A 19,201-nucleotide genomic window follows, 5' to 3' on the forward strand; every position below is an offset into this window, starting at 1 on the left:
TACACTATACTTAGCAATCAGTTTACTGGAGTAAAATTGGGAGGGTCTGTAGGCCTTTGGTTCCAACTGTTTCATTGCACATTGTGGGGAAAGGGAAGTCCAGAGAGAGAAAGGGACTCACCTAAGTTCACACGGTGATCTAGAACCATGGTATCTTAGAGGTGAAATCACCCATAACAAGCATTTGTTAGGCACCTGATATGATCTGGAGGCTTTGCTAAATTCTGGACATTCAAAGACAAAAACAAAACAGTGTGTTTGCTCAAGGAAGAGAAGAGAATAAGCATTTATTTAGCACCAGGAACTGTGTTAAGCATTTTATAAATAAAATCCCATTTGATCTTCATAACAACCAAATGAGGTAGTCCATTTTACAGCTGAGGAAACTGGGGCAGGCAGAAGTGAGGTGACTTGCTCTGGGTCACACAGCCAGTGTGTCTGAGACTACATTTGATTTCCTGTCTTCCTGACTCCAAGCCCAGTCCTTTATCAACTAAACCTCCCAGCTGCCCCCGCTTATATTTTATTAGGTGAGGCAATACATAGTATAAATGGGAAGGGAGAATTTTCCCCGTGATTCAGAGGTTTTAAAATGAAATGTAACGGGTGCGTTCCCAAGCCACCAAAACACCATCTTTTCTGTGCAGTGCGAGCATCTCTCTGGGAGCTGCCATTCCAGGCAGTCTGGCTGGGGCACGGGGCTGGTGCTTGATTCCTGACCCTGCTGATAATCACTGGGGTTCTTGGCAGCAGAGCCGGGAGGCCTTATTTCACAGGCCTGCCCTGCCCGGGGGATGGGTGTAACTGCACACCCGGCCAAGGTTCCTGTGGCTTGAGCCGACACTGAGGAATGCTCAGGCCTCAGCAGAATCCCAATCAGCCTGCATTCGCTTAACTGCTTGGCTTTCCCCAAAGGAGCACTGCTTTCCAAGTCAGAGGGCCTACGTTCGAATTACTTTTCTGTGACTTACTGCTGTGTGTGACATTGAGGAAGGCTTAGCTTCTCCAGGCCTCAGTCTCCACATCTGAAAGGTGAGAAGGGTTGGATGAGGGACTCAGGAAGTACCTCATGAGACATAAAGGGATTCACAGACCTTAAAAGGGCACTGTAGATATTAAATACTATGTTAGAGAGGCTGTGTGGCGGTACACACAATGGTGTCCATCTCAAACAGAAACCGATCCTGCTGCTGCATATTGACTTAGAAAACCACAAATGAATATTATCTGTTGAACATTCTATTTTTATTTATTTTGTTAAACTTTCCTAATTACATTTTGATCTGGTTTGGGAGACACCTATGGAGTTTTGTGGGTGCTTTGGCCAGTGGATTTTGAGCTTGACATCTCTGTACAGTGGATAGAGGGATAGACTCGCAATCAGGAGGGCCTGGGGAGAAAAAAACACTTGCCACGGACCTCACAAACAAATCAATCAACAGACATTTGCTATATGCCTACTTTGTACTGGTGGCACAAAGTCAAAGTCAAACATTTCCTGCCCCCATGGAGCTTGAGCTCTATTAGGGAGACATTGTGCACATTTATGAGTATATGCAGAGTACACAAAAAGTATATAAAAAGTAACTTTGGGAAGGAGGAGGGAGGAAAGGCTTCCTGTAGAAGGTGGCATTTGAGGTGAGTTTTCAAGAAATCCAGGGATTCTAGGAGTCCGAGGAACCAAGGGACAAACCAACAATCAGAACTTCAGAAGGAGTGATGCCAGATGTGAATGGCTTTGCCTTTGGGACTGGAATGGCTTCGCTTTCCCCACAAAATTGTAAGGCAGACAACCCAGGGACTTGGAAAGGGTGTTTCTTTCTCCCCCATCTCTTCCCACAAGGGAATCAATTGGAGTAGAGATGTCTGTCTCACTAAGAGCTGAACCAAGACGTCTAATTTCTTCCATAACCTATTGAACAGCTGTCAGCTCCTAACCCTTTTTCATCATTGGACAAGTAGGCTGGCTCTGGTCCAGTGGTCTGGAGGATACCTATATTTATCATTCCTCTTCTGGGTGAAGGCATAGTCATTATAAAAAAAAAATCACAGTGCCTTCTTTGACGAGAGATAATTCTCGATGTGTACAGAAGGCATTAATTTCTGCATACTGGTGACTTCTTCCAGGGATGGCCAAGCACTGATCTCCCTGAAGGATTCCTTAGCAGACTGGTAGGTGGGGAGACTTAGTTACTAGCATGAACCTTTGGTCATTTCCAGTGGGCATTCTAGTAAGGTGGCAATGATGTGAAAATGTCCATTGGTTTGTCAGTGGAGAACTGGAACTAGGGCAGGGCCACTGAGACTCCCTCAGGGCAGAAATTTTAAAGGGCGATGACAGTACTGTTGCTGTTCCGAAAGGTGCCTGTCGCAGGGGCGCTTTCTTACCTTTCCCACAGAGCCTGCACTGATGCCATCACTCTTCTGTGTATTTCCTTCTCTGATGGCCTCATCTCAGGAGCTTAGAAACATCGCCTTGTCATAGTATAATCTTTCTTCCTTATCACCTATGAGCAGCTAGATTCCCATCCATCCTTTCCCCATCAACTTCCAGTTTTTCAGCACTGCAGAAACTTTCTGGAGCCTTAGGGCATATTCCTACCAGTCTTCCTCCCCTCCCCCTCCCCAATCCAAACTGTAACCCAGGCAGCCTTCTCCTTCTTCCCCATTGCTCCCTAGTATTTGCTTCAGGTGAGAGTTACAAGTCTAAGTCAGAGACAAGAGTTCTGGCTACCCTGGAATGAAACTAAGGCCTGGATGACTAAGTTCATAAGTAGGGAATTATTTCCCAAGAGTCCCCATCTTGAATGGGGCCCTCTAGTCACATTCTCAAGGCTCATTTCTGCCTTCAGGCTTGGCCTTATTGCTAAGAACATTTCACTTCTCCCTCATCCATCCCATCTCCCTACTTATACAAATCTGCCCATCCTTCAAGGTCCCACTCCAGTGGTACCTTCTGCAGAAAGCCATTCTGAATTCCCTCCCAGATTTCATATACTTCCTTTGAACTCTCCCTTCCTAAGAATCTTTACACTTTATGGAGACTTTGGTTCTACAGGGCTTTGTTCTGTTTCCTATCGATTCACAGGCATTGGTTTTATCTCTAGAACAAGATCAGCAGCTCCTTGAGGTCAGGAACCGAGTCTTACCAGGAGAAGGATTGGAAGAAATATCCCTCTGAATACTCTAATACTAACTTTAGACTGAAATGGATGTGTTTTCCCCCATGAGTAGTGGACAGGAGGAACCCATGCAGTCAGGTCCTGCTCAGGCTGCAGGACAAGATGAAAAGGAGAAGGAAGAGCCCTGACCTTGAAGTCAGAGACTGTAGGTTAGAATCTGGGTTTTGCTGCTTCTGACCTGTGAGATCTTTCAGTGTCTTCATTCATAAGATGAAGGGATTGAAAGAGACAAATGGCCTTGAAGGTCCCTTCCATTTCTAAAGCCTATGGTCTTTGCTTCCTTACCTTTAAAACGAGGAGTTTGGTCAAGAATATGGCCTCGCGAGATAATTCCCAGCTTCAAATCCTATGGTTTCAGAACATTTCAACTGCCCTATGTGCACATCCAACTTAAGCCAATCCATTTAAGTTGGAATGGAAGTAGTCTTTGAAGGAAAGACACAAGCCTTCAAAAAGTGCCTACTACTAGCCAGATACTTTGTGCTAAGTACTTCTACAAATATCTCATTTGAGCCTCACAACAACCCTTCAGGGTAGGTACTGTTAACACCCCCCATTTTACACTTGAAACTGAAGCAGACTGAGGTTAAATGACTTACCTAGGGTTATACAGCTAGCTATTTAGGCCAGATTTGATCTGAAGTCTTCTAAAGCAGTTTATTGGTGGGCCTACTCTTTGTGTATGTATTAGCAAAATGTGGCACGTCCTGATCAAACTAACCTTGCTCTTCTCAAACTCAGCAGTACATTCCTCCCTTTTTTGCCTTGGCCCAGGCTGTCCCCGCCCCATCTTCCCCCAAATCTTTTTCTCTGCCTCTTTGCCTCCTATAAGCCTCAAGTAATCAATAAGAGGCCTTTCCTGATTCTCTCATTTGGTGTCTTTCCCCATATTATTATTTCACATTCTTTGTTTTCTCAATAGAATATAAGTCTATGTACATTCTCTATTTTCTCCATTTATGTTCTATATTTTCTCAACAGAATATAAGTTCCCTCAACCCAAATCAGAGATTGTTTTGGTCTTGCACCCCTAGCACCTAGTATGGAGCCTAGAACATAGGAGGCAATGAATAAGTGTTTGCTGGGTTGGCCTAGATTTGTTAAACGTTAAGCAATAATTATTTTCACATGCCATCATACTCAGACCATAAGGTCATTTGAATTGAGACTTTTATCTGCATTAATCAGAGGATCTCATCTTGCAAGATAATATTACAAACTCTTCCCTCCTCTCCCCTTAAAAGAATCCAACCAGAGTTCTTGTTTTAAAATCCTTCAGTAACTATACTTTCTTAACTTCACATATAATCTCAAAGGCATGGCAGGAAGCCACTGCTTGAATTTAGGAAAAACACTATAATCCTTCTCTATCTTCCACAGACATGTCTTTCTGTGCCAAGATCCTGACTCACTGGGACACAGCTGTACTCTGAACTAAACATGGTTGGTTAACATTTCCACTTCAAGGCATTTAATCTGGTTTATTTGTTCCAGAAAGTTTTTAGTTCTCTGGGTAAATGTTTTGGCCTGCCATGGCCACAGGCCTCTAACCTTACGCCTCTGCCCTCCCTCTGCTAATTTTTGCAGTGCCCTGATTGAAATCGCCATTGACCTGTTGAAGGTCTATCCTTCTTTGGTTTGGAGTCCTTAAATTTAGGTCTGGCCCCAGGCCAGATTGAGGTAGGCCACATTTCTCTTTGGGCATTTGCCTGCTTTCCTGAGTTGTGCCTGCCTGGTTCTTCCCCCATTCAACCTTCCCAATCCCCCAGGCCCCAATCCCAGGGTCTATTCTTACTCCTTGCTGTCTGCTAACAATCATCACATTAAGAGAACATATTTCTGAGGAGTTTTATGGTTTTTCAAAGTGCTCTCCTCCTGACCACCCAGGGAGTTAGCAAAGTACAAATTTTATTATCTCCGTTTTATAGCTTCACAGAGTAAGGCTCTGGAGGTGAGTAAATGACTGAGGTGGCACTTGAACCCAGGTTTTCAGACTCAAATTCAGATCTAAAAAAATTATCAATCCCTTTTGTCTTTATATTACCTACATTTCCCCACACATCCCTTTCTTTTCCTCTACCAGGGAACCATTCTTTAAAATGAGGAACAAAATAGAGGGGGGAAAATCAGTGCAATGGATGAATATATTATGAAAGTATAACATTCTATTCCGTGTTCCATACCCATAGTCCCCTGCTTGTGCCAAGGACAGAAGAGGAGAGCATTTTCTCCTATCTCTTCTTTAGGGCCAAGCTTGGTTCCTGCAGTTTTCATTTCTGTTGCTTAGTTGTTTTTTTTTTTTCATTGTTTTAATGATTGTGTCTATTATTTTCCTGCTTCATTCATGCATTTTCAACTACACCTGATACTGCTCATCTCTGCTGGCAATTGTACCTTCAAGGGCTTGTAATTCCACAGGTGCACTCTCTTTTGTGGCTGCAGATCACCATTTCTTATGACAGGATAGGGGTGGGGAACCTGCGACCTCAAGGCCACATGTCAAGTGTGGCCCCCTTAATAAAAGGATTTGTTCTGTAAAACTTGGGTTCAGTCAAAAGGCTGCACTCAAGGACCTAGAAGGCCACATGTAGTCTTCAAGGTCTCAGGTTACCACCCTTGACTTAGGAGATGGTCCTCAGGAATTACCGCATCTAAAAAATCCAGCCATACTGTGGTCAACCTGGTGATGCTCTTAGAAATTACCTTAACTGAAGCTCAGACAATAGATCCTTCATCATCTATTGCTTGCCCCATACTCCAGACTTTTCTTGCTCACTAAGGCCTGTCTGGGCTTTTGCTCTATTGGCAAAGCCTTTGAGCAGGGTCATCTGTAGGCTAGGATGAGGCCTTGGAGACAGAAGCCAAAGTAGGGTACTCTGCTAAGGTGATAATAATTTTTGTAAGGTGCTAATATTAACCATAATAATAACAATAAGGACAACTCACAATCAGTTCAATTTAACTCAACAAATATTTAAAAATAAATGAATGAGTAAGCGATAAATTAATTTATTAAGCAAGTTAATGTGACAGACACTGCACTAAGGGCTAGGTATACAAATGAAAAACAAGATATTTCTACCCTTGTGGAGTTTATGTAATAATAGGGGAAGACAACATCTATACTGGAGACAGGCCCAGGGAAGGGAATTTTCATTAAGCACAGGGTCTTGACCTGGGCTCCGTGAACTTCTTTTAAAAAAATATTGTGATAACTGTATTTCAATGATTGTTTCCATTTTAATACTGCATGGATTTATTATCTTATACATTTAAAAGCATTATTCTGAGAAGGAATCAAGAGGCTTCACCAGACTGTCAAAGGGATCTGTGACGCAGATCTGTGACCCTGGCTAGAGAGAGTCATAGGTAGGGATGGTGACAGGAGTCATGGGGCAGTTAATTGTCATATCATTTCCAGAAACAACGAACATATGGGTTTGATTATTACATACAGGGCAAGATATGGAAAGCAGGGGGTGAGCATGGGAGTAGGGGAAGAATTTGTATTGGTATATTGGTATATGTATATAAGTATATGGCAAGATGTCCAGGTTAGGTGCATGTGAAGCTTGATCACATACAAAAGCCCCATCCATTTTCTTGAAAGTGCAGTTGATGAAAATATGAAGGAAGGGGCCTACCACCTACATTCTCATGGAATATGCAGGCTGTCCCCATTCAGATCCTGATAGCACTGTTGTAAGGAAACACATTAGACTGGGCAATGGGCGGTCAAGTCCTGGTTCTGCTCAATATTTGTGAGATCTCAAGTCACTCAGGTAATTTCCCACCTGGGCTTCAGTTTTCTTCCTATGTAAAATGGGTGTAGGGGTTGAACTAGAATGCCTGGAAATTCCTTCCAGATCTAATATTCTAGGAGTCTTTGCCAAATTAGGAGGCCGATGAGCTCTGGGCCTACAGAACAGATAATGCGACACACCTCTTTCCTCTTAGTTGCTACTAAGGCTATGGAATGTTGACTGCTCTGTTAGGAGCTATTTCTGTGTTTGAGGATAATGCAATCATAACAAGAAGTGCAAGGGTGCACGAAAAGAGGAAACAGATGATTCCAAAAAGACACGAGAAGACTTGTAAGGACTGATGCAAAACGAAGTAATTGGACCCTGAAGAAAAATATAACTATACCATCAAAATATGACAAAAAAGAACAATTTTGAAGCCTTCTATAAACGGGTGAAGAATGAAATGAGCCAAACCAGAATAATTTATACAGTAACAACACTATAGAGACAACTCTGAAAACTGTAAGAGTGATGATCAATACAATGGCCATCCTTGATTTCAAACAACTTATTACATAAATTGATGGATTATTTAGGGTGAAGAATTGTGGATTATAAATATACATTTATAATTACATATAGACATAGATAATTACATCTCTCTCTCTCATGTGTGTGTGTGTGTGTGTGTGTGTGTATACCCACACAATAACCATTCAAGGAATTTGTTTTGCTTCACTGCATATTTATTACAAGAAATTTATTTTAAATTTTTTTAATGGGTGGAAGGAAAAGTAGATTCCTGTGAACTTTTTTTTTTTTTAAAGCAATCGGGGTTAAGTAACTTGCTCAAGGTCACACGACCAGGTGTTTCTGGGTGGGTGCTAAGTGTCTGAGCCCAGATTCGATCCCCAGGTCATCCCGACACTGGAGCCTGTGCTCTTACTCGCTGAGCCAGCTGGCTGCCCCTAAGCAATTGGGGTTAAGTAACTTGCTCAAGGTCACATGACCAGGTGTTTCTGGGTGGGTGCTAAGTGTCTGAGCCTGGATTCGATCCCCAGGTCATCCTGACACTGGGGCCGGTGCTCTTACTCGCTGAGCCACCTGGCCACCCCTAAGCAATTGGGGTTAAGTAACTTGCTCAAGGTCACATGACCAGGTGTTTCTGGGTGGGTGCTAAGTATCTGAGCCTGGATTCGATCCCAGGTCATCCCGACACTGGGGCCGGTGCTCGTACTTGCTGTGCTACCTGGCTGCCCCTGTCAACTGTTTTTTAATAGAGAAGGGGTGCTACACATGTGATGGGGTCACTGTCTTCTTAGTTTCACTTAACTGTTTTACTTTGTTATAAGAGATTTTTCAGGAAGTGGGAACAGCCTGAAAGTGTTTGCAACGTAAAAACTAAACACATCAATAAAACTTTCTTTTCTTTCTTTCTCTTTTAAAAGAAAGCCAAACAGCCACAGTGACAGCAGTGACTTATTCTGTAGGCCCCTATTTACTCAGCCTTCTGTGGGCGTTCAGTCCGGGGTGATGTGGGGCCATTGCATGGGGGGGGGCAGGGGGTGGACACCAGTTCTCTGCTGTCAGCATGGTTGCTTTGTCAGCTCATTCCTGGAGTTCTGAACCCCAGCAGGGAGGCCCAGATCCAGAGAGGCCCTGGCTCTGGCAAGTCACTGGCTCTCTCCTACCCAGACACTCCTATCCATCCTCCTGATTCCCAGGCACGCCCAAATGATGATTGTAGGCACAGGATCCAGAGCCCTAAAATGCTAAAAATGGAAAGGACCTTGGAGATTATAGCAGCCGTTAGCATTTATAGAACATTGTAAAGTGTGCAAAGCACTTCACGTGTTCTCTTATCTGATCTTTACAACAATTCAATAAGACAGATCCTATTATTATCCCTACATGACATATGAAGAAATGGAAGGAGATGGGCTAAGTGACTTGCCCAGGGTCACACAGCTAGTAAATATCTGACAAATTTGAACTCACATCTTTCTGGAGAACGAAATGACAAACTATGACAGTATCTTTGCCACAAAACCCTAAATGGGGTCATGAAGAGTTGGACATGACTGAAATAACTGAACAATGACAACAATTTTCTGACTCCAAGTCCAACAGTCCAAGGCCACCTGTGGCCCTCTAGGTCCTCAAGTGAAACCAAACTGGATTCAGTCAAAGGGCTGCACTTGAGGTCCTAGAGGGCCACATGAGGCTTCGAGGTTGCAAGATCCCCCCCCCTCCAGTCCCTGCTGTCTTTATTCAATATACCATAATAGCCTCTTTCCAAACCCATTGACAGAATGAAGCAGCGGAGGCTGAGATGGGGCAATGAATTGCCCAGATTCATAGTGGTAGTTATAGTCAGGAGTGGAACAAGAAGCCAGGTTTCTTGACACCGGGTCTAGTACTGCTTTTCTGGGAAGCATGACACTGGCCCTACCTCGGCTGCTCTGGTGGTCAGGTGATCCTCCAGGAAAGCTGCAGATGGGAAAACTATTCAACAAGACTTTTCCAGTCCCCCACTCCTGGCTGATCTTGGTGAGGGTGTCCTTCTAGGCTGCTGATGAGGTGGAACAGCCAGGAGTCATGACCGGTCCAATATAGCTCACAACATCTTTATAAAGTCCTATGGTGCCACTCCAGTGCTCCACAGGGATTTTGCAGGAGCTCAGTTGTTTGGCCATGTGGATACTTCAGGGAACTGTGGTTTAATTAGTTTGGGCACTACTCCTTTTTTCCTATACACCCCTTCTTTCCTATGAAGATGACCTTTTTGAGTGATGTGAACGAAATCATTTGTCCCCTGCACCCCTCCTCTCCCACTAGCCTACTGCTGGCTCTCCTGAAAGTCTTTCAGGCCTAATGGAATCTCCCAGAGCTTGGGTTCCATTGGTAGAGCCTTTGAGCAATGGGAGGAAAAGTAGAATGGGCTGCTTTGGTGGGGCAGGTAGTGAACTCCCCTTTACTAGATGTCCCAAAGTTAAGGCTGTGTCACAAGTTGGGGAGAGTTTAGAAGGATTTCCTTTTTGGATACGGGTTGGACTAGATGGCCTCTGAAAACTGAAATCCCTTCCGATTCTGACATTGTTAGTTCAGTCCTGGAGGCTACAATTTAGGAAGATTTTAATAAGTTTACCCATGGGAACAACTGCAGTGGATAGAGTACCAGGCCTGAGGTCAGGAGGACCTGAGTTCAAATTTGACCTCAGACACTTGACACCTGCACAAGTCACTTAACCCCGATTGCCTTGACAGAACAAAACAAAAAGTGTTCAGCCATGGAAAGCCACCTAGATCAGTGAAGCCATGCAAGATCATATCATAGGAAGTGGTTTTTCAAAGCAGTCTTGGCAATAGGTTTTGAGGATGCAATCCTAATCAAAGATGTAAACAGGAGTTTCAAGGGATTTCCCAACCTTCAATCCTATATCCTATGTTAGAGACGCAGAGCAGTGTACTCAATGGGGCACCAGACTGGGATTAAGGAAAATCTGGGTTCAAATTCTGACTGATACACTTACTAAGTATGTGAACCTGGCCAAATCACTTCTCTCTGGGCTATAGTCCCCTTCATCAAATGTGGGGGTTTGACTAGGTGCCCTAGGAAGTCTCTCCTAGCTATAAGGAGGTACTGTGTTGGACTTGGAATCTGGAAGATCTGAGTTCAAATCTTACCATTGACATATGATATATATGTATACATATGTGTATATGCATATGTATGTTTACATGTATGTATTATACACACACACACACATATATATATATATAGTTATAGTTATCTTTCTCTATTAGAATGAAAGTATCATTAGGGAACAACTGTCTTGTTTTCTGTATTTATCTCTAGCACAATGCCTGGTATATAATAAGTATTTAAGTGCTTTTTTTGTTCATTCATTCACTCACTCATTCAATAGCCAGAACATTCTGCTCAGGCAGGGACCCAAGTCGGAAGGACACAGTCCCTGAGCACTGTGTAGGTGACTCTGGATTATTATTTTTTCTTACAAGCTCACATTAGCATTCCACTCCTCCTACCTCTACCCCCCCTCAGATGCTGGCAGAAGATTTATTGAAGGCTTTCAGTCTCACCTGCTGGCATATCCCGTAGTGCCAATGGGATGCCACCTGACTCTACAGCTTGCCTCACCTTCAGCTGATCTCATCTGGCAATGGAACATCTATCCTTGTCTTTCTTATGGGCTAAGGAGAATCTTATCCCGGTCCCCCAGTGATGCCCTGGGATTGTTGGAGACGAGGGCAGCTGGGTGGTGCCATAGTGCATAGAGCACTGGGCTTGGAATTAGGAAGACACATCTTCATGAGTTCAAATCTGGCCTCAGACACTTGCTAGCTGTATGACCCTGGTTGAGTCACTTAACTCTATTTGCGGCAGTTCCTCTGCTGTGAAATGAACTAGAGAAGGAAATGATGAATCTCTGTCAAGAAATCTCCAAATAGGGTCATGAAAGGTCAGATATGATTGGACACACAAACAGGCAAAGAGAAGCTATTGCAAGATATATAGAATAGATACATAGAATGTGTGTCCTCTTTCAAGGCAACATACATTGATTAAGCATTTACCATGTGCCAGGCATTGTGCTAAGCACTGGGGATGTAAAAATAAGCAAAGGAGAGTCTCTGACCCCAAGGAGCTTATTTATACTGTGCTAATATAATAACTTAGTTCTTTTTTTTGGAGGGGGTAAGGTATGGCAATTGGGGTTAGGTGACTTGCCCAAGGTCACACGCTAGTTTTGTGTCAAGTGTCTGATGTTGGATTTGAACTCAGGTCCTCCTGACTCCAGGGCCGGTGCTCTATGCGCTGTGCCACCTAGCTGCCCCAATAATCTTGCTCTTCCTTTCTCCATGTCCAGAAGCCTGTCCAGAGTGCCACACTGTCTCCTAGACCTAGGATTTGGGATTGAAAGTTTGGAAATTCCTCATGATTCCTGCAATTGTTAGGATTAGAGAGTGACTTTAGGCACTGAGTACCCAGGGCTTACGTTGAGAGGCTTGCTCTGGGTCACATAGCCCCCATGTCTCAGAGAGGGACTTCAAGCCAGTTTCCCTGACTTTGAGGCCAGCTGCCTGTCCACTATGATACACTGCTTCTCTAACTTTGCAATAACAGCATGAAATATGATAAGGCATGTGAAGTACTTTGGACACTTTAAAATGCCATGCCATGGACTGGAAGACAATTCTCCTCTTTCCCAGCTTTTTTCTTTCCTCAGCTTAACAGCTTTGAACAGTCACCATCCTGGCCATGTTCCTCATCTTGGCTCTCCTCCTCTGGACTCTGTCCAGCTTATCAACGTCCTTCCCAAACCGTGGTACCCAGAATTGGCCACAGTACCCTACGGAGGGTCTGATGAAGGTCAGGAGCACGGGGACAATCACTTTCTGATTCCTAGGCGCCACGCCTCTCTCCATACAGCCTTCTACCTCTTTGGCTTTCTTGCCTGACATAGACATATCTCGGATTCATGAGTCACCAGACTAATTACACCACCCAGCCTACACTCAAGCATGCACGTATCTACATGTAACTCTGCTCTTTGACGATGCTTCTGCATGCTATGCAGCAGCTCCTGGTGCTGACTGTGGGGGGACTCACTATTGCCCCTGGACACACAGATGACCAGCATATCTGCCTGACTTTGTGGAACCAGAGTGGGCTTCAACTTTGCTCAGTTTACAAAGACTGAGGTGCCTTCCTGCCGATTACGGGACAGCTGTAAATAGCACTGGGCGGTCCAGACAGGAGTAATTGGTGCTACTATTGCTGATGTCTCAGGGATCCTAAATCTCTTTAAGGAGAGACTGGGTGGTGCTGGGAAGAGCGTCTTCCTTCTTTCTATTTTTTCCTAGATGTTATAGGAAGCAACTCTAGGCTATTTGAATAATCTGGCATAGCTGTGCTGGTGAGCTGGGGAGGGGTAGAGAGAATAGGGAGGTGCCTAGGAATGGAGTGACAGGAAAGAATGAGGTATTCGCTCCAAAGTCCCAGACCTGGATCTTTCAGAAAGTGCTGATGCAAACAGCAGACATACCTACTGGGCCCTGGGTAGAGTGGAGGTGAATTGTAATAATACACCATGAACCTACAGAAAGTTAGAGAAAGAAATCTGCTTGTGAGGGGCAGGCAAAGGTTCTCTCTATGGCATCTAAGAGAGACTTGTGAGGGAGGCCTGGGGTTGAAAATAGGTATAATGATGATGATGATGATGGTGATTTTTCTGAACTATAAAGAGACCCTGTTTCTGCTCTTATGAGTGAGTTGTTAGAAGAACCTGCTCCCTGGGGAAAAGGAAGAAACACCATTTACGAGGCTGAGAAGAACAAAGAAATTCTGAAGGGCAAGGTGTGGGGCCAGTAATGAAAGTGCTACCTGATGGGGCCTGAAGAGAGCTCGAGAAGGAGGAAGTGCCGAAGATTGTAATAAGGGGCAGTGATGGGGGGCAGCGACCCGGGACCATTCCAGTAGAGAGTGAAGGGAAATGGTTAACTTCTAGAAGCCAGCAACAGTACAGAGACAAACTGTGGATGGCCAGCACTGGGGAGCAGCAAAACTTCTGGAGGCCTGCCCTGTTTGATGCCACTGAGACTGCAAAAGTCTCTTCAGGAAGGTTAGATTTCTGGTTAGTATTTTTACTGTCTGTGGGCTTGGAGGTGAGTCTCACCTGTTACCATTAATTTATAAATAGAGCACTTTCTGTTTGAGCCTTAAGAGTCTTGGGTGCTTGTAAGGGAAGTTGGTTACTACCCTTAAGGGAATGTCAGACACTTGAAGGCCAAGATCATCTGGATAGGGCAAGGAGTCAGAGAAATGAGAAGGTCCCAAAGTGTAACTGGGGCCAGCATATCAGGAGGGTGCCGCTAATACAAGGGTTGCATTGGTTACTATTTTAGGAAATAATACTTAAAAGCATACTTCTGGGGCAGCTAGGTGGTGCAGTGGACAGTGTACCAGTACTAGAATCAGGAGGATCTGAGTTCAAATCCAGACTCAGAAATCTGACACTTACTAGCTGCATGACCCTGGGCAAGTCACTTAACCCCAACTGCCTCTTCAAAAAACAAACAAACAGTCCATTCTTCTACCTCTCAAGGATCAAGTCTCTTCCTTTATAGACTCAGCACAAGCCATTGGGGTTTCAGAACTGGATTAATGATCAGACTCAAAGAGTGTTCATTAATGGATCCATTCCAATTAGGAAGGAGGTTGCTAATGGCCTGGTCCCAGAAACCTGTGTTTGTCCCAGTGTTATTTAGCATTTTTGTCACTGAGTTGAATAAAGTCATATGGCCTACGAAATTAGCAAATGACACAGAGATGGGAGGGAGAGCTAAAATATTGACAGAGTCAATCTAAAAAGGCCTTGGCAGGCTAGCATACACACTAAATATAATAAGATAAAATTCAATATCGAGAGATGTAAAGTCTTAGATTTAGGTGTGACAAATTGGCTTCAAAAGTACAATAGGAAATAAAAATGATTCAATAGCATTGTCTTTCTAATACTGGGGGTTCTGGTGGATTGTGCCCCAATATGAGTGGATGTGGAGTTTCTGGGAATAAAGAGGTGATCTTCCCTTGCCCCACTTTAGAAAGATCACATCTAGAATAGTGTGATCAGTTCTGGGCACCACGTTTTAGAGCAGAGATGGATCAGATGGTGAAGGCCATTAAGTCTGTGGGACATGAGGACTGGTTGAAAGAAGAGGGAATGTTTGATCTCGATAAGAGATATTAAGATGAAGGATAGTAAAGATTTGGGAAGAACCATGATGGTTTTCCTCAATGTTAAAGAAGTATGAGTCTTTTTCTGTTTGTACCCAGAAAATAAAAGTAAGAGTAATGAATAAAGTTTGCAAAGAGACAAATTTAGGTTTGATGTTAGGAAAATCTCCTAGCATCTGGGGCTATTTTATTCAATTTTATTGAATTTGGTCCCAAAGTAGAATAGGCTGCCCAGAGTGGGAAGGCATTCTTCCTCATTGGAGGCTTTGGAAAGGAAGCTTTAGGGACACTTGTCTGGTATATTGTTGTGGAAATTCTTCTTGGGGTATGGTTTATTAATTAATGGTAGTGTTTTATTAATATGTATCGGGTACTATGCAAAGCACTTGAATACCTCATTTGATCTTCACAACAACCCTGGAAGATAGAAGCTATCATTATCATCATTTACAGTTGAGGCTGAGAGAGTTGAAGTGACTTGTTCGTGGTCACACAGCTAGTATGTGTCTGAGACCAGATTTGGACTCAGGTTTTCTTGGCTCTAGACCCCAGACTTCTGTCCCCTGTACCACCTAGTTGCCTCTAAGCAGAGGAGATATGAAGATTGGGGACCTGTGGAAGATATTAATAGGGGACAGTGGTAAGGGAGCAGTGAGTTCCACTGGGGACCTTTCCATCCCTGAGGTTCCTATCTCTTGCGCCCAAGTGTGTCCTCACTCTCATAAGTAGACATTCTTCCTCACACTCAGATTACCTAATTCACGGTCACACTACCTACCCTCTCACCCTCTGAATCATGCTACTTACTTCTGCAGCCACTCAGTCATTCCAATCACAACCTCTTCCTCTCCACCCATACCACTTTCTTGACCCATTTACTACCCCACTCTCACCACCCTTAGTCAACAAACACCTGGGGGCCCAGTCTCCTACCACAGCCATGCCCAACCCAATCGGCAGACTCAAAGGAATGTGGACGTGACCTAAATAACCCAGGAAAAAGAGGTGTTGGATGCCGCATACCTAGAAATAAAGGCTTGCAGACTGACTGTTGATTGACTGACCCCTACTGACTTCCCTGCTCAACTCTGGCATCCTTGACTCATGGCCTGAAGCTTGCAGTTCAAATAATCATCAAGTTCAATCTTGAAGATTTCTCAGTAAAAACTCTAGGCATCACTCCTCTAGTCAAGGTGTGCCCTGGGAATATCAGAATTAGGTTGTTAGGATTTTTTAAGGGCCTTGAGCTCCCATGCAAACCCTCAGGCTAACAAAACAATCCAATGGAAGGTCAAACTTTTATTTTACCCTCCCCCCCAATTAAAAATGATACCTGAGCTGATAAACAGTCAAGACTATCACCCTTAGCTTTCTAGTGGGTCTCGATGATCTTCAGACCTCCAGACTTAGCAGTACCCAGTACTGCCCATCCCAAGGGGAAAGGATTCAGATTTGCTAGAGCCTCAAGCTACCACCTTCTCTGGTTATACTTCACTCTCCTAGTCCTTGACCTTAAGAACAAACATGTCATGGTAGACCATGCACTATAGCCAGAGACAGGAAGAGCTGGATTGAGATCCTGATGAACTGAGTGATACAAGGAAAGTCATTTAGCCTTTTCCTCAACTGTAAAATGAGAGGATTGTACTCTATGGCCCCTGTGAGCCCCTCTACTTCTAAATCAATTATCTTATGATTCTCTGGCTACTTCTACGGCATCTCTTGGAGGGGAAATAAGTTTGAAGTCATTAGAGTTAAAAAAAGTTCTTTTTAGTAGATTCCACCTTCTCTAGTGATGTATGTACACACACATGTGAACATATAAAAACATAAATTTATACCTGCAATATAATATACACACAAACATATACACAAGTATACTAACATACAGATACACACATACAAACATATATACATGTACATACATGTATTCATATATACTTGCATAGTTTTGCGACTCATAATATCCCCAAAGGGATGATGGGAGCTGCTGACTTCCTGCTGGGCTGATCCTTCTTTCCTTGTCTCCTTTAGTCCATGTTCCCTTCTGACATCAGTTCCTCCTTTCCTGGGAGAGCCTCTATATATGTGCAAGGCTCTCTTCATGGCATTGAAGGCTTGGCATAGCTCTTCTACATTTTCTCACCTGATTTCTCTCTTTCTAACTTTCTCTGAGTTGGTGTGTATCACCTTATAAAGACCAAAGTCCTGTATCACTGCTCAGGTGTGTGAACTGAGAACTCTAGTCAGGGCCAAGACAATGGCCACATCAAGAGTAGGGAGAGGAGGACTCAGAACCAGGTGAGTCCACACCTAGTCTAGAAGCCTTGGGAGGGAGGTGCAGGCTTAATCAAGTCCTTCGGGTTGGGGGAGGGGTGCCGAGGGTGCGGCCACCTCAGCTGACCAAACAGAGACTAAGTTTATTCCACATGCATGCAGCAGTAGAATAGTCCTGGGTGGCTGTGAGAGGATAGTCCACATGGGCTGGGCATCTCAACCTGAATGGGATGCCTTGTTCAGGTAGACTGGATGGGAAATCTGAGGTGTTCACTCCACGTGTAGTTGCATACAGTTAATCCCTCACTTTGCAAATGCTGCACAACATCTTGTCAGAAAGAGAAGCTAACCCAGAGAAATTAATGATTTCCCTAAAGACACATTTTTTTAAGAAAGGATTCATTCCTGTTTAAAGTCCTGCTAAATTAAAGTATTGCTAAATGCCATTGCCCCACCTGCTTTCACTACTTAGAGATTTCAAAGCTTGTCATTATGTCATGTTAGTGTAGAAAAGCACATATCTTAGGGTTCACCTCATAGTTCCTGAGGGGAACATGCTATCTTGTGAGAGACAGGTTTTATTTATTTTTTTCAAGTAATCTTTTATTAATAGGCATCTGCTTGGTTACTGATCATGTTGTGTTTTTACTTCAGGAGATGAGAGTGGGTGAAGGGCTGGTTATGCAGCCTCCAAAGTGCTCTGTTTGGCATTTAAAACCCTCCACAATGGATCCTGGTCTGCTTCCTCAGGCTTATGGCACTGGACTCTAACCCATGCCCTCTATGGTCTAGCCAGCCTGGCTGTGGTTCTCATACATGACGTTCCACCTCCTGATTCCATACCTTTCCATAGGCTTCCCATGCCAGGATGGCATTCCCTCTTCATCTTGCCTTTGAAGCATCCCTAATTTTCTCTGAGGTTCAGCTAAATGATATCTGCCTATCTCTTCTTCCCTCCAGTAGCCAGTACCCCATGAAATTACTTTATGTTTTTATTTACTTATTTGTCTGTCAGTCAGTCTAAAACATTCATTCAGCACCTACTATGTGCCAGGCACTGTGTAAGCATTGGGGATGCAAAAGGAGACAAAAGACAGTCCCCACCCTTAAGGAGCTCACGATCTAATGGGGGAGACAACAAGCAAACAACCAATGTATAACCAAACGATATTTGGGCTAAATAGGAAATAATTAAGAGGAAAAATAGAATTAGGAGGGGTTGGGAAAGGCTTTCTGTAGAAGGTAGGGTTTTATTTGGCATTTAAAAGAAACCGGGGAAGTCTGTAGGCAAAGATGAAGGGAGAGAGCATTTCAGATATGGAGGACAGCCAGAGACAATGTCTATAGCTGACAGATGGAGTGCTTTTTTTCATGGAACAGCCAGGAGGCCAACATCACCTGGATTGAAGAGTACATGTTAGAGAATTAGGTATAAGAAGACTGGAAAGGGAAAGGAGGCTGGCTTAGGAAGGGCTTTGAATGCCAGAGGATTTTGTATTTGATTCTGGAGGGGGTGAAGAACCACTAGAGTTTACTGAGGATGACATGATCTCAGACCTGTACCTTAGGAAAATCACTTTGGTGAGTGAATGGAGGATAGATAGGAGTGGGGAGAGACTTGAGGCAGGCAGACCCACAGTAGGCTAGTTCAATAGTCCAGGTGTGAGGTGATAAGGGCCTGCACTAGAGCAGAGGTGTTATCCAAGATGGGAAGAGAGATAAGACAGAGGTGAAAACAAGAGCCTTTGCAACAGCTTGGAGATGGGGAGTGAGAGATTGTGAGGAATCCAGGATGACCTCTAGGTTGTGAGACTGAGGGTCTGGGCTGTTGGTGCTGCTCTCTATAGTAATAGGGAAGGCAGTGGTGGGGAGGGCTCAGGGGTGAGTTCCATTTTGGACTTTTGAGTTTAAGATGTCTTTGTATATGCTGTCCAAAATGTCTGAAAATTTAGAGATGTGAGATTGGAGATCAGCAGAGAGGTTCAGGCAGGATAGATGAGTTTGAAAATAGGCACAGAGACAATAAAACCATAGGAGCTGATGAGGTCACCAAATGGAATAGAAAGAGGGAAAAGAGGACCCAGAATCAAAACTTGAGGGACCTTTATAGTTAGAGGGCATGATCAGGAAGAAGGTCCAGCAAAGGAGACTGAGAAGGAGTGACCAGATAGTTAGGAAGAAAGCCAAGAGACAATGGTGTTTCAAAAACCTAGAGAGAAGAGAATATCAAAGAG

The 19,201-nt window shown here is 43.9% G+C and overlaps 1 long non-coding RNA gene across 1 annotated transcript in view; it reads left to right on the forward strand.

Moving 5' to 3' along the window:
* Positions 1 to 737: 737 nt before the first annotated feature.
* Positions 738 to 19,201, forward strand: part of LOC138157898 (uncharacterized) — a 43,322-nt gene continuing 24,858 nt past the window's right edge. Inside the window, exon 1 of the long non-coding RNA XR_011167494.1 lies at positions 738 to 1,032. This is a non-coding gene — a long non-coding RNA (uncharacterized lncRNA). The remainder of the gene's footprint in view (positions 1,033 to 19,201) is intronic.

Source organism: Petaurus breviceps, unplaced genomic scaffold (genome assembly GCF_028583685.1).
Source record: "Petaurus breviceps papuanus isolate PSGF00001 unplaced genomic scaffold, PetGlider_PUasm1.0 173, whole genome shotgun sequence".
In the NCBI taxonomy this organism is placed as follows: domain Eukaryota; kingdom Metazoa; phylum Chordata; class Mammalia; order Diprotodontia; family Petauridae; genus Petaurus; species Petaurus breviceps.